This window comes from Myotis myotis, unplaced genomic scaffold (assembly GCF_014108235.1).
Source record: "Myotis myotis isolate mMyoMyo1 unplaced genomic scaffold, mMyoMyo1.p scaffold_m19_p_4, whole genome shotgun sequence".
Classification (NCBI taxonomy): Eukaryota; Metazoa; Chordata; class Mammalia; order Chiroptera; family Vespertilionidae; genus Myotis; species Myotis myotis.
The window spans coordinates 58,830,524-58,846,150 of record NW_023416346.1 but is presented as its reverse complement, the minus strand read 5'-3'; positions in this window follow the sequence as shown (position 1 = coordinate 58,846,150).

The window sequence follows — 15,627 nt, the reverse complement described above, 5'->3', positions numbered from 1 at the left end:
CCGCAGGCTGGCGCTCTATCCCCTGAGCCAAGCCAACTGCAGCGAGGTCCGGCTGACGCTTCCTCACGAAGAACATGTTTCTTCTGTATAAATACGGGAGGTGGAGAAAATGGCCACCTTCCACTTCTAAAAACCCTCATTTCTCGGTTTTAGACGCACTCCCACGCAGAGTATCCCCAGCATTTTTTTCCCTTCAGTGGGCAGTTACTTTTTGTTACCCAAATGCTTCCCGTCACTGTGGGGAGAGGAGGGAAAGGGTGTAGGACGACCACTGAGAAAAAGCGGCAAAGGGGCAACACGGTTGGTTTACTGCAATCCCCTCAAGAAATTTGACAAATTGATACATGGGGCCATGGCAGTAGCTAATGATAATGACCCATGACCCAGCTACCCATGACACAGCTAGAACATCCTGCCCATTTTATTTTATTTTTTAAAACTTAATCCTATTTTTCCATCACCATTTATCCTCTTTATGTCCTCTTCCATCTTCACCTATCACCCCCGCTCCCACAATCACCACATGGTTGTCCAAGAGTTCGCTCCCATTTTTTATTTTTCGCTCAATCCCTCCGCCCCCACCTCCAACACCACTACCCCCCTCCCTCACAACTACCACCACCAGAACTGTCTGTCCGAAGAGCAGGGCTTTGATGTGGTAGCGGGAAGGGCAATGAGAAGAGGGTCTTACCCTTTTTCCTGAGCCTGGACACTGAGAGAAGTCCGTAAACCTCTGCCGCGCCCTCTCCCGCCAGTTCTCTGAGAAAACTTCTAGTACGGACTCACTGGGGACCCTCCTACCCGGTGGGTGGCGCCCCTCCTCCGAAGTGGAGCCTCCTACGGAGTGCCGCCCCCAGCTCACTGCCTCAGGAAGCGAATAGGTGGTATCTGAACCAGCCTCCTCATAATTCCCCCTCAGCCAGAGCGGAGGCACCAACCTCAATTCCAAAAGTTTTCTGAACCTACAGGTCTGACGCCTCAGAAAGCTAAACTGAGCTACAGTTCAAGAGAGTTTCCACACACTTAAAGGGCAGACCCTCGAACTGGACCATAGCGCGGGATTGGGGGGAGGAACATCACAAGACTTCAGGATCCACGTAAACCGATAGCTATGGGACCTACCTGACTTCCAGTGTCTTGCGTGACCCGGAGCAAATGGCGGAACGAACCAAGGTTCAGCTCTTAATCCCGTGTGGCTGAGAGAGCTCAGTGTCGCGTGATCATAGCCTAGAACGTGACCATAGGATGCACGTGGCCAACAGCGATTCAGTTAACAGTAGTGCTTGCATGACTGCACAGTCTTTGCCTGCCTGTGATATCAGGAGCTACGTGATAGTAGAAGCCATGTGGCTGCTGACTCATCAGTCTGCAGAGTGGTAGTCCACAATCTTCACATGGTAGAGATGGCTGAGGCTGACCTGTGACCATAGGGGCATACATGTCCATACCATCCACGTGACCCTAAGAAGCCGTTCATTGATGTGATTTTGAGGGCTGACGCCTTCGCATGCCGCTAACTAGTAAGGGTCACATGACAGGAAGAATCCACATGGTGGGCGGGGTTTTTAGGAGTCCACGATGCTCTAGCAGCCCTGGGCAAACTACGGCCCGTTTGAAATGAATAAAACTATTGAAAAAAAAAGACCGTACCCTTTTATGTAATGATGTTTACTTTGAATTTATATTAGTTCACACAGACACTCCATCCATGCTTTTGTTCCGGCCCTCCGGTCCAGTTTAAGAACCCATTGTGGCCCTCAGTCAAAAAGTTTGCCCACCCCTGCTAGTGACTTGAAGAGCTGGATCTACCTCATGACCACAGTGTCACCAGGTCTAGAGAGGCCAGGTGAGCTCAGGTGCTGACAGGATCAGTACTTCTGGGCCTGCCACATACCTAGTGTCCACATGATGGCAGCATCCACGTGACCACAGCTTTAGGAGCCCACAGTGCTCACAAGCTGGGTCAGTTTCATGACAGTAGGGTTCCCTGACCTGCTTGTTTCAGGAAACTTCTCTCTTTTTTTAAAAATATATTTTATTGATTTTTTACTGAGAGGAGGGGAGAGGGATAGAGTTAGAAACATCGATGAGAGAGAAACAGCGATCAGCTGCCTCTTGCACGCCCCCTACTGGGGGTGTGCCCTCAACCAAGGTACATGCCCTTGACCTGAATCGAACCTGGGACCCTTGAGTCCGCAGGCCGATGCTCTATCCGCTGAGCCAAACCGGTTAGGGCAGGAAACTTCTCTTCAGGAGACCTGCAGATCTGAGATTGCCCACATTCCTGGGCACCCCAGTGATGGTGGTGCCTCTGGGTCCCCTTCCTCAACACACAAGCTGGGCTTCACCTGCCCTGTTTTATAATGTACTAATGTACATTATTTGCGTATATAAACATATTTTTCTAATGTACTAATTTTATGGGGTTTTTTTTCTAATAACACATGCAATTTTATACATAAATTAAGATATGGCAATGAAATAGGTCCTTCCTAAAACCATAATATTTACTACATGGTAGGGACTATTTTAAAAGCCTAAACAGTGGGTTGACTTAATTTCATGCAAGTCTAAAGGAAATTAAAGCAAACACAGTAAAGGAATTTAAATTGTTAATTTGATGGAAAAAAATGTGTATGATGATTATTATGTGACAAACACTTTAAAATGTTAACTCAGGGATACAAACAATAGTGTGGTGAAGGCCTGGGGATGTGAGGTGAAGGGGCCAAAGGGGGCAAAAGAGGGAGCATCTGTAATGCTTTCAACAATAAAGATAAATTTAAAAAATAGAATTTTAAAAAAGTTAACTCATTTAATAGTGGCAATTCTATGGCATAGGTATTCTTATTATTCCAGTGTTTACAGATGAATAAGTTGAAGCACAGATGTGTTAATTCACTTGCCTAAAATGTCACAGAACTTATAGGTGGTAGGCCAGGATTTGTCCCCAGGCACTCTGGCTCCAGGTTTTGTGTTCTGATCACCCACCAGATTATCCAAAGAAAATTAATATTAATTTAGCCTTCCTTATTAAGACTAACTGGAAAGCTGTCCTCAGCTACTGAAAAAATGAGATCGTGGAGGACCTTCGTAATGTCATTTAAATAACTTCAAGTACTAGCAGTAATTAGAACCAATCAGAGTTGGGAATAATTAAGGCCCTCAGATTTATTTTAATGTATAAATATAAACTTACTAATATGTGAAATATTTGTGTATATAAAAGCGGTAGCAAATGCTGCATGCTATTTGAAAACATCTTTTTCTTTTCAATAAACACTAAAAAGAAAATATTAGACACTTTAAACATACCCAGCTCTTGCCTGAATTACAAAATTAGAAGTGAGTGGAATCTGAACGAGATATTATTGTATACTTTATCTTCACCTTCCTGGAAAGGACAGAGAAGAGGCAAAGAGAATATACATGTAGTTTTTCTTGATTGCAGTTTTATGAATACTTTTTCAGTAAGCAATTCTTTAATGTTATTTGGCATGATATACTGGGAACAATTTTTGTTTTGTGGAGGATGTTTTGTAGGTCAATGCTAGTGGCTTTCAGAAGAGTGGATTTGCCTAACACAGGGAAATGGAAAAGAGGAATTAATAACAGACAGTTGTGATACTGTTAAATTAAGCATAAAAGCCCAAATGCTATTGTTCAAACACAAATATGTCCAATGTGGATTTACTTTCAGAAAGCAGAATTGACTTACCTGGCAATATTATACTCAGAATTCATCAGATGGGGCTGCGTCTTCATAGAAGTTACAATCAAAATATGTTTTTCTTTGTTCCTTTAAGAAATCATTTATTAACTAGAAGTAACTACTGTCAGTGTCAAGTAACAAGAAAGAAGAGAACCAGTTGGAGAGATTGCTCCCTGACAAAGTACTCGGTATGCTCCCCTACCCCAACACAATGTAAACTTCACAGCTCTAGCTAATGAGCTCATTCTTGAGGACTGCCACAGCATAAAAATATAAAATTACATTCACAATGAAAATTTCTTTGAAGCCAAAGGACAGATAGAAGTGAGAAGCTAGAGATTCCTTACAGGGTTTTTGACCATGAGCTGTGCCATTTGTGATGGTATGATTCATTGATACCATTTGAAAAACCTATCCATATGAAAATCATTAAAAAATAAATATGGCCCTAGCCGGTTTGGCTCAGTGGATAGAGCGTCAGCCTGCAGACTCAAGGGTCCCAGGTTCGATTCCAGTCAAGGGCATGTTCCTTGGTTGCGGGCACATCCCCAGTGGGGAGTGTGCAGGAGGCAGCTGATCGATGTTTCTCTCTCATCGATGTTTCTAACTCTCTATCCCTCTCCCTTCCTCTCTGTAAAAAATTAATAAAACATATAAAATAAATAAATAAATAAATAAATATGTGGCTCTAGCTGATTTGGCTCAGTAGACAGAGCTTCGGCCTGTGGACCAAAGGGTCCCGGGTTCTATTCCGGTTAAGGGCACATATCTAGGTTGCAGGCTACTCCCAAGCATTGTGTTTCTCTCTGTCTTTTCCTCTCTCTTTCACTCTCTCTCTGAAAATCCTTGGGTGAGGATTATTATTAAATAATAAAATAAAATAAATATGTGTTGTTCAAGACTTTAAAAATTATTTGAAGGGGAGAATTTAAATGGCCCCAGCTTGGCTCTTGTTTTCCACTCAATAAAAATATATTTGCCACTCCAAAAATAATTTTACCTACTCTCCTTAAAAATATTGTGAAAAAAATGTTGTGAGATAAATTTTAGATAAGCAGTCTTGTTGCAATATCACACTTCAATCTACTGATGGTGGAAACTTTTGCATATGACATAAATGACTGAGCTTAGTCAATTTCCTTTAGAAAAATAAAAGGTTTTCAGGACTAAGTGATATCGATGGACTTTGTATGTCCATATAGTCACCAAATGATTTCTTTCTTTATAAAAACTCTTTATTGTTTAAAGTTTTACATATGTCTCCTTTTTCCCCCATTGGCCTCTCCCCAGCCACTCCCACCCTCCAGCACATGCCCTCATCCTCCCAGTGTTTGTGTCCATTGGTTATGCTTATATGCATGCATACAAGTCCTTTGGTTGATCTCTTAACCCACTCCCCTGCCTTCCCTTTGAGGTTTGACAGATGCTTCTATAACTCTGGTTCTATTTTTGTTCATCAGTTTATGTTGTTCATTATATTCCACAAATGAGTGAGATCATGTGATATTTATCTTTCTCTGACTGGCTTATTTTGCTTAGCATAATGTTCTCCAGGTGCATCCATGCTGTTGCAAATGGTAAGAGTCCTTTCTTTTTTACAGCAGCATAGTATTCCATTGTGTAGGTGTACCACAGTTTTTTAATCCACTCACCCAGATGATTTCTTAATTAACTACTTCATATAGATATGGGCCCAATTTTAATCTAAATTGTACAAGATGCTCTGCCATTTTTTCATAAAATTTAGAAAAACACTTCATGCCCTATGCTATCTAAAAACTGACAACTATTTGCAATAGTTGATGAGAACTAGATCCTGAAATGTGAATTTAGTCTAGTCTAGGGTGTCTTTTTTTAATATGGGATACTTTTGCAGTTAAAAATTATAAATTTTATAAAGATCTTGAATCAAATTAAATGTACAATCAGGAAACAAAGAAACTGGAGACAATTAAAGATATTTGGAAACTGACTAAATATGGGATACTTTTATACAAAGCAGCAATTAAAAGTCTCGGGAGCCTGGCTGGCGTGGCTCAGTGGTTGAGTGTTGACCTATGAACCAAGAGGTCATGGTTCAATTCCCGGTCAGGGCACATGCCTGGGTTGTGGGCTCCATCCCCAGTGTGGGGCATGCAGGAGGCAGTCAATCAATGATTCTCTCTCATCACTGCTGTTTCTATCTCTCTCTCCCTCTCTCTTCCTCTCTGAAATCAATAAGAAATACAAATAAAATAAAATTTTTAAAAAGTCTCTGGAAGGTAAATCTTATTTTAAAATAGAGAAAAAAAGCTTAGCCAACTAAGCAAATTACTCTAACTTATTTCAACTATTACTTCTAAATTAGTGAATTTTAATTAAAGTTATTGAATATCTAGATATTTTGAAATAACATGAAATACTGACACTTTAATTGCTAGACAAGTCTTAAGTTCGCCTGCTTAAGTAAAGCAGATTTGGAGCTGTTGATATAATGCCTTGTGCTTTGTTGAAGGTATGTTTCTTGAAGGTGGGAGTGTGTTTAAAATGTGTTTATAAATATCAATCTAAGGAATGCTGGTTGTTTACTTTTTGGTTATTATTAGAAATTGAGGCTTCTAAGAATTAAAAGCTCAAGTTCAGTTAGAAGAAATTATATGGTTATGATAATAAAAGGCATGAGGTATAAAAATTCATTTTTGAGGGAAAAGAAAAAAGTAAGTTATTCTAAGGGTAGTTATTTCTGAATGGATAAGAAAGTTTGTGAAAGCTATAAAAAGATTGGTGAAAGATTGTGAAGGCTATAAAAGTTTGTAAAAGTTTTAAGTTTATTTTAAAAAATCCACCCCAGCTCTCAACTGTTAACTTAATTCCTTAGACTAGAGCTAAGACTTTGTTTATTTCCGCTGCTCATTCAGGGCCCTTGAGGCTTTTGAAAGTCTCAGCAGGTCTTCCTGCTTGGTAATTAGGACCTTCCCTCCCCTTTTCCAGTCTTCATAAGAATTAATGAGGGCAAAAAAATTCTTGTGTTCTCTTTGCAAAAATTAATAATTGAAATTATATATATGGTCTTTATGTGTATGGTATTTATATAATATGCATTTGTCTGTGTATTGTGTGTGGTGAATTTTCAACCTCCAAATGGCGTTACTAGGATATAATCTTTTATTGCCCTAAAAAGATTAAATACATATATAAATTAAGCAGAATTCTGTAGTCTGGACAAAATAAAACTGTTTTTAAGTTTGATTAATGTCTTTCTTTTAGAGTTATTATAAAATATGTTGTTACCTAGATTTACAAAGAGTTTATGATATTATCTTTTGGTTAAGTATATTTTACAACCTTCCCAAAGTTTAAATTTTAAGAGACTTTTTAACCAAAAAATGACTTTGAGCTATTCCAATGGGCCCTGGAATACCTCAAGAATTTATTTTCTTGCCTTATAAAAATTTTTAAAAACTAAATTAGGCCTATTTAATATGCTTGAATTTACATGAAAAGCTTGCCAAATAGAAAAAAACAATAGCTGTTCTATTTGTATACATATATTTTTATTAAAATTAATGTTGCACAAATTTCAACCTGCCCTAGGAAGGAACTTATAAAGATTCAAAGCCAAGTTCAAACAGGAAACTCTCAGGGATAACAGGCGTCCTGTCAAAACAAGCAAGCCAAAAGTGATGGTTCCTTTGGGGGCAGCCAGGAATGCTACTCTGGATATTTGTAGTCCATACATTGAAAGTTTATGAATTATTTTCAATGCTCAGTACACATTTCCAATAAACCATTTTCAACATTTTAAAATCTTACATATTATTTGTTCTCTATATATTAAAATTGTGTATTGAATCTAAGTATGTGTGTGTGTGTATATATACATATACTTTATATTATTCTTTATATAATTTACAATAATTATTATTTACCAAAAATTCTTGTCTTGGAATGTTTTATCTTACAAAAAAAGCAAAGTGTTTTTTAATCAATTACATTATAATAAAATGTATAACATACCACTTTAATTTTTGTCATTTATAGATATTGTTTTACTCTAATACATTTATAAATATACTAGTGGCCCAGTGCATGAAATTCGTGCACATTAAAAGAGAATTAATGAGAAGAAATATTTTAATATTGCTATTTGCCCTTTCTCTATAATAGAAGTGTCAGAGATGAAAGAAAATTAGTAAAATGTATATAAAATCTCCGTCCTGTCAGAGTCTGGGGGTGCGCCGTGGGACCTAGAGTCAAGTCCCTGCCCACCACCCTCAAGCGCTTCGAAAACGCAGGAGACCCAGACCTGGCCGGCCCCACCCCCATTGGGTGAAACCTAGACCCAGCCAGCCCCACCCCCATCAAGCCCCTCTGGGCGGAGGGCACAGCCTCAGGTCCCCCAGCCTGGTGCCAGGGAGGGGTGTGTGGCCTAAGGTCGCCCGTCAAGCCCCACCAGACGAGGGGCACAGTCTGAGGTCCCCCGTCAAGACCTACTGGGCAGGGGGCATAGCCTGAGGTCCCCTGTCAAGACCTGCTGGGCGGGGGGCTTGGCCTGAGGTTTCCTGTCCCAGAACTGGGGCAGGGGGGCTCAACTTTAGGTCCCCCATCAAGCCCAGCCCCTCACTCTCCTGCAGCGTCATACCAGTGCTAAATAGGGACGCAGGCAGGCAGTGTGACCTTAGTGCTGGGAGCGGAAGTTCCCACCCCTGGCCCTGCCCACATACTGGTCATGATCGGGACTCTGTCAAAGACAAATTAGCATATTCCCTCTTTATTATATAGACTAGAGACCCGGTGCACGAAATTCGTGCATGGGTGTGGGGGCTATCCTTCAGCCCAGTCTGCACCCTCTCACAGTCTGGGAGCTTCCCCCCAATCCATTGGCCCACAGAAGGAGGACCCACCCACCCACCCACTGCAGCACCACCGCAGGGTAGCCAGGGCCTCCCTCTTTGGGGCGATCAATCACGGGGCTCTGAGCTCCATTGCCCCAAAGAGGTAGGCCCTACCCACCCAGCTGGGGCTTTGCAATGGATCGCCCCTCCCCCGCAGAGGGAGGTCCCATCCACCTGCCGCAGCCCTGGTCAGTGGCCTGGGCCTCCCTCTTCGGGGCGATCATGCAGCAATGGCCAGGCCCCTGACCAATCACATCATACCTGCCTTGATTGGCCTGGTGCCAGTGGGTGTCATAGCATGGTTGTCCAGACAGTTGTTCCGCTGTTTGGCCATTTGGTCGATTTGCATATTATGCATTTATTATTATAGATTACATCGTTTTAAAAATCCATGAAAAGGACTCTGACTTACTCTAAATTACAGGTTTCTAAGCAAATCATATCTTAAAACTGGATGAAAATTTATAAAACTCTAACAAATAACTGAATTCATAAAAATACTGACAAATAATAGAATAAACAAAAATTGAACTAAATGAACTGAAAATAATTATTATTCTTATGTTTAAAATATTGCTGTTTTTTAAATCTTTTTGTTTTCCAAATATAAGGAAAACTAAAAACAGACACTCCACATTATTATCAATGACTCATTAATAAGGTTATAAGAACTAATAAATTAAAAACATTCATTTCATAGTACTCCCAGGAAACAAAGAATTAAAAAACCACAACTTACAAGTAGAAGATTTTTGTCCACTGAAAAAGACATTAATTAAAGACTCTCTCCAACCATATTAAAAGGGACATTGCCTTATCAGATGCCTAACCGCAAATGGACATCTGCCCCTGTCTCTGACACTCACCTAATCTACAAAGGAAATCAAAGACTTTTCAAGAATAAAAAGCCACCAACCATGGAGGCAGACAGGTAACCCAAGACAATAGCAAGGTCTGCATGCTCACAAATTACTGCTACTCAAACCTCATTTTTATATTAATTGTTATTAATTAAATGTCCATAAAATAATTTTTATATCATTATAATCCTCGTTATGGTTTCCTATTGGAAACAATATCTATCTCCCCAGATCCCCTCCCTTATTAAATATGAAAAATTTAACTTGAATACCTACTAGACAATGATATTCTAATTATCAGTTATAACAATAAAATAATAAAAAGTCTTAATTCATCTGGCCAGATATAAAATACAAGTGTCAGTGAATTAAAGAATATACAGTTAGCTTAATAAAAATTATAATACATATAAAGGGTTTTTTGTTTGGCTGGGATGCTTATTCCCCTTAGACCCTTCCTTAACTAATAATAGACATATTCTGTTCCTAATTGGTTACTGGTTTAATACTATTGTTTTTATTTCTGGTATATAAATGTTATAGTAGATGCAAAAAAACAAACTTAAGACAAGCAGCAAAAAGACTCAGATCATGGTAGCTCAAAAATTAGACATTATCCAGAATATTTTTTAACAAGGACATACAGGATCTGACTGCCTCCCATTCACATGCCTTTTTATTTTAAACTAGAGGCCTGGTGCACGAGATTTGTGCACTTGGAGAAGGGGTCCCTTAGCCTGGCCTGCACCCTCTCGGGTTCTGGAGCCCATGGACATCCTTAGTGCTGCTGAGGAGGCGGGAGAGGCTCCCTCCACCGCTGCTGCACTTGCCAGCCATAAGCCCGGCTTCTGGCTGAGCGGTGCTCCCCCTGTGGGAGCGCACTGACCACCAGGGGGAAGCTCCTGCATTGAGTGTCTGCCCCCTGGTGGTCAGTGCGCATCATAGTGACCTGTTGTTCCACTGTTTGGTCGATTTGCATGTTAGCCTTTTATTATATAGGACTAGAGGCCTGGTGCATGAACATTCGTGCACTGGGGGGAGGGGGGTCCCTCAACCCAGTCTGCCCCCCTCACAGTCCATGGGGAGCAGACCTAAGCCGAAGTCTGGCCTCCCTCTGCAGGCTGATCAGGGAAAGGTGATGCCCCATCACACCATTGCTGTTGCCACTGCCAGCCATGAAGGTTGTGAGGCCTGAGTCCCGGCCTCACAGCTGCTGGTGCTCACAGCTGCCTGAGCCCACAGCTGCCATGAGCTCTGGGTCTCACAGCTGCCGGGCCTCACAGCCACCATGAGCCCCAGGCCTTAAAGCTGAATGAGCCCACAGCTGCCTGAGCCCACGGCTGCCATGAGCCCACAGCTGCTTGAGCCCACGACTGCCATGAGCCCACAGCTGCCTGAGCCCCAGGCCTCACAGCCACTGTGGCTTTGTCTGGATGGATGTCCAGATGGACATCCAGAAGACGTCCACGCTAATTAGCATATTACCCTTTTATTAGTATAGATAATAATTTGACCTTTAGTGCCATCTAAGGTTGTGGCCTTTCCCCATCCTCAATGGTCCATTATTCAGCAAGACAAACACTAATGCTGAAACCTCCTAGGAATAAGCTTCCTAGCAGAATGGGACCCTGTTATCCAATCAAAAGTTTGGTCATTAATGCAGCCTTTGGACTGATTTATGACCAAAAGGGGGATATGTGGAGGAAAAGGTGCCACATGCTAACCTGACTACCTCAGGAAAGGCCTGCACAGTGGCCTTGCAAACTCAGAGACCTAAAGTAACCACAGAGAATGGTCTGAAATTAAAACTTTTTTTGTGTGTGTGTGGTTTTTTTTGTTTGTTTATCCTCACCTGAGGATATTTTTCCATTGATTTTTAGGAAGAGTGGAAGAGAGAGGGAAAGACAGAGAGAAACATCAATGTGAGAGAAATACATCATTGGTTGCCTCCTGCACAAGCCCCGACCAGGGCCTGGGCCAGGGAGTAGCCTGCAACCAAGGTACATATTCTTGACCGGAATCAAACCTGGGACCCTTTGGTCCACAGGCTGACGCTCTATCCACTGAGCCAAACCGGCTAGGGCTGAAATTAAAACTTTTTATCTAAAAGCAGTTTATTGTGGGTAGTCATGTCCAGGGCCCATATCTTCTCTGACAAAGGTCCATCTTTATCCGAACTGAGCCTGTCTGTTGTCTTTTTGCATCTAAGATAACATATTTTTGGAATGTCCAAGTAATTTTCCTCTTTTTGGACCCCTCAAAGCACAGCATTCTGTATAGACCAAAAATCCCCTTCTAATTACTGAGTTAATTGTTGACTGTTAATTATCCTATACCCACCTATGTAAAAAAAAGTATGTATTTATCACTTACTTTATATCCAATCCCAGAGGTTTCCCCCACTTTGCTTTCTCCTGCCTCCCTAACCTGTCACCAATGGATTTTGTGTACCCCACATATGCCTCCTCTTTTGATTGTAATGCATAAAATAAGACACAAAACTGCCATTCTCCAGAGCATTATCTCAATCCATTAAAATTTTGCTTCCTGGCAATTGTCGACAGTTTGGCTCAAATAAACTCACAAAAATTCTTCACAGGTTTGAATGTTTTTTATCTTGACATTTATACATTTTTTTTATTGTTTAAAGTATTACAAATAGTAGTACATATGTCTCCTTTTTTCCGCCATTGACCACCCCCTGGCCTCCCCTACCCCCCGGCACATGCCTTCACCCCCCCTCCAGTGTCTTATGTCCATTGGTTATGCTTATATACATGCATACAAGTCCTTCAATTGGTCTCTTACCAGCCCCTCAACCCTCCCCTGTCTTCCCGCTGTAGTTTGACAGTCTGTTTGATGCTTCTTCGCCTCTGTATCTATTTTTGTTCATCAGTTTATAATGTTCATTATATTCCACAAATGAGTGAGATCATGTGATATTTATCTTTCACTGACTGGCTTGTTTCACTTAGCATAATGGTCTCCAGTTCCATTCATGCTGTTGCAAATGGTAAGAGTTCCTTCTTTATATAGTAGTCTAGTATCCCACTGTGTAGGTGTACCACAGTTTTCCAATCCATTCATCTGATGATGGGCATTTAGGCTGTTTCCAAATCTTAGCTATTGTAAGTTGTGCTGGTATGAACATATGGGTGCATATATCCTTTCTGATTGGTGTTTCTAGTTTCTTGGGATATAGTCCTAGAAGTGGTATTACTGGGTCAAATGGAAGTTCTATTTTTATTTTATTTTGAGGAAACACTATACTGTTTTCCACAGAGGCTGCACCAGTCTGCATTTCCATCAGCAGTGCACGAGGGTTCCTTTTTCTCCGTATCCTCTCCAGCACTTGTCGTTTGTTGATTTGTTGATGATAGCCATTCTGGCAGGTGTGAGATGATGGTACCTCATTGTTGTTTTGATTTGCATAGCTCAGATGATTAGTGACTTTGAGTATGTTTTCATATGTCTCTTGGCTTTCTGTATGTCCTCTTTTGAAAACAAAAGTGACATTTACTTTTTGTTGCTTGTAAGCTTGTTACTTGTTGTTTTATATGTTTTTGAAGTTGTCAACAGGTGAATGTAAGTTCAGAAATTTTATTTTTAATAAATTTTCTTTTATGATTAAGGAGTGGCCTTCTTTATTTGAAATATTACTTGATGTCTATTTTGCCTGATAATATTACAAATAAACTATCTTTATCTTAGTTTTACTACTCATTGCTATTTTTTACCATCACTTAACTTTCATCCATTATGTGACATGCTACTGTATCCGCTTTATGACCTGCAAAGGGCTGAAGCATGTTTATAATGCCTGCATTAGACTGTATGCGCTGCCATAACAAGCAATCATACCACAGGCTATGTGTATTAATAACAGAATTTTATTTCTCATAGTTCTGGAAGCTGAAAGTCCAACATCAAGGTGTTGGCTGGTTTGGATTCTTCTGAGGCCTCTCTCCTTGGCTTGAAGATGGCCACCTTCTTATTGATTCTTTATATGGTCATTCCTCTGTGTATGCATAACCCTGGTGCCTCTCTGTGTGTCCCTAAACTCTTCTTATAAAGACAATAGTTGGATTGGGTTAAGGTACACCATAATTAAGCCTCTAACTTCATCACCTCTTTAAAGGCCCTATCACCAAATACAGACATGTTCTGAGGCACTGGGAGTTAGGACTTCAACATATGAAGTTTGAGGGACACAATTCAATCAATAGCAATGCCTGATTTAAAATGACATTATCATAAGAGACTAGAGAGCAGAGACAGAAACAATGACACAGCAGGAAAGAGTATGGTTTGTTAGGCTTCTATTAGCCTCCAGCTTCTCCAGTTCATAAGAGTCTCTGAGGGAAAATAAGTCCCAGGCATTGGACTTAAAATTTTGCACTGCTACTACTCAGCCTGGATACTGGTTGGGAATCAGAATACTATACTAGTAAATAACCATCTGGAATAAAAAAAAAACAAACAAACAAAAAAAAAACACCCGAATAGCCACAGCAATCCTGAGAAAGAAGAACAAAGTTGGAGGGATTACAATACCAGATATCACCTCTCCAATAAAACACTTCTATGCCTCAGGGGGAAAAAAGCTATGATACCTTTACACCACTGAATACTATGCAGCAATACAGAAGAAGGATCTCTTACTTTTTGAGACAGCCTGGAGGGACTGGAGAATATTGTGCTAAACAAAATAAGCCAGTCAGAGAAAGACAAGTATCACATGATCTCACTCATATGTGGAATCTAAAGAACAAAATGAACTGAAAAAAAATTAATCCAGAGACACAGAAGCATGGAACAGATTGTTGAATCTCAGAGGGAAGGTGGGAGTGTGTAGGTGTGTGGGAAGAGATTAACCAAATAACATATGCATGACCCATGGATGCAGACAATGGTGTGGTGAAGGCCTGGGGAAGTCGGGGGTGTGGGCTAGAAGGGGCCAATGGGGAAATAAAGGGCACATCTGTAATACTTTCAACAATAAAGATACATTAAAAATAAAATAAAATGAAATACTTCATTTTCAAAGTTGAGCTATCAGCTGTTAAAGTTTGTATACATTTTTGGGACTATATATATATATACATCTTTATATATCTATGTATCTATATCTATATCTATATGTAACTATAGATATATATCACACATAGACACAGACAAAAATATGGTGATAGCCAGAAGGAAAGTTGGGGGGCAGGGAGAGATGGAAGAGGTCAAAGGGGGAATAAATGGAGACGGAAAGTCCCTTTACTTTGGGCACACAATGCAGTGTGCAGATGATGCTTTGTTGAGTTATACACTTTAAATCTGTATAGTTTTGTTAACCAATATCACCCCAATAAATTCAATTAATATAAATAAAAAATAAATAAATGCTAGAGATTGCCATGAATGAAGGGGAAGACTGGACCTTCTGGTCTTGGCCCTGTTGGCTCATGGTTGGGACAGGGGAAGAGCAACCCGAGACACAAAACATACAATTTGCAATGTAACTCTTTAATATGAAAATAAAAAGGATCTTGAGTGGGAAAAGTATAGAACAATTGGCAGGCTTCAAGGTGAACTATGGATTCCTGGTTAGTCCAGCTTCAGCCTTAGTCATCGATGTGGCCTCAGGTTGCAAGAGAGATATAACAAATACGATGAGGATGAAAATGAGAGCACCTAAGGGCTCATTTCCTGGGCTTTGTTTACAAGATCCTAGGTCACTGCATGAAGGCCTCCTCTGGGATCTTGCTCTTCATCTAGAGAAAGTCAAGAGAGAGCATTGGGAAGACAGCAGAGCAAAGGCCACTAAGATTCATCCCCAGGCCACCTGACTTCTGTCCACTTCGCCTTGCTAAAAGCCTGGGACCTGTTTCCTTTTATCTCTGAATTCTCAGACTTCACTTTTTAATGCGCTGCTATCATCTATTCACTGTACTAAAAGCACTTATGGTGGGGGAGGACAGATGACCTCTCTTAGGACCAAAGTGGAGACACTTTGACCTCACAATGTCACTGCTAAATCTTGCCACAGAACGAAGCCTCCAAATTTACCAAGATGTATGCACCAGAATGACCAAGTAGCACTCCATGTAATGTTGAAAAAGCAGTGGAAGGACAAATATCTATCAATAATAGCTTATGGCCTACTGGATTTCAACTGCTTAATGTACAGTTC